Consider the following 206-nt stretch of genomic DNA (forward strand, 5'->3'; position numbering starts at 1 on the left):
GGGGGAGGGGGCTGCAGGATCCCCCGGGTACCGCCGGTTGCTCCCGGTGGGGACAATGGCCAGCTCCGGCTCTTGGGGATGCTTGGGCTGCTCTGCTCCCACTGCAGCACTTGCTTCTGCTGCTCTTCGCTTCATTCTGCACTTCAGCAGCCCCCAGAGCTGTTCGGTGTAATTAGCAGATCCTCCCTCTCTCCCTCCCCCCCCAA

This window comes from Merops nubicus, unplaced genomic scaffold (assembly GCF_000691845.1).
Source record: "Merops nubicus isolate BGI_N331 unplaced genomic scaffold, ASM69184v1 scaffold36247, whole genome shotgun sequence".
NCBI lineage: Eukaryota > Metazoa > Chordata > Aves > Coraciiformes > Meropidae > Merops > Merops nubicus.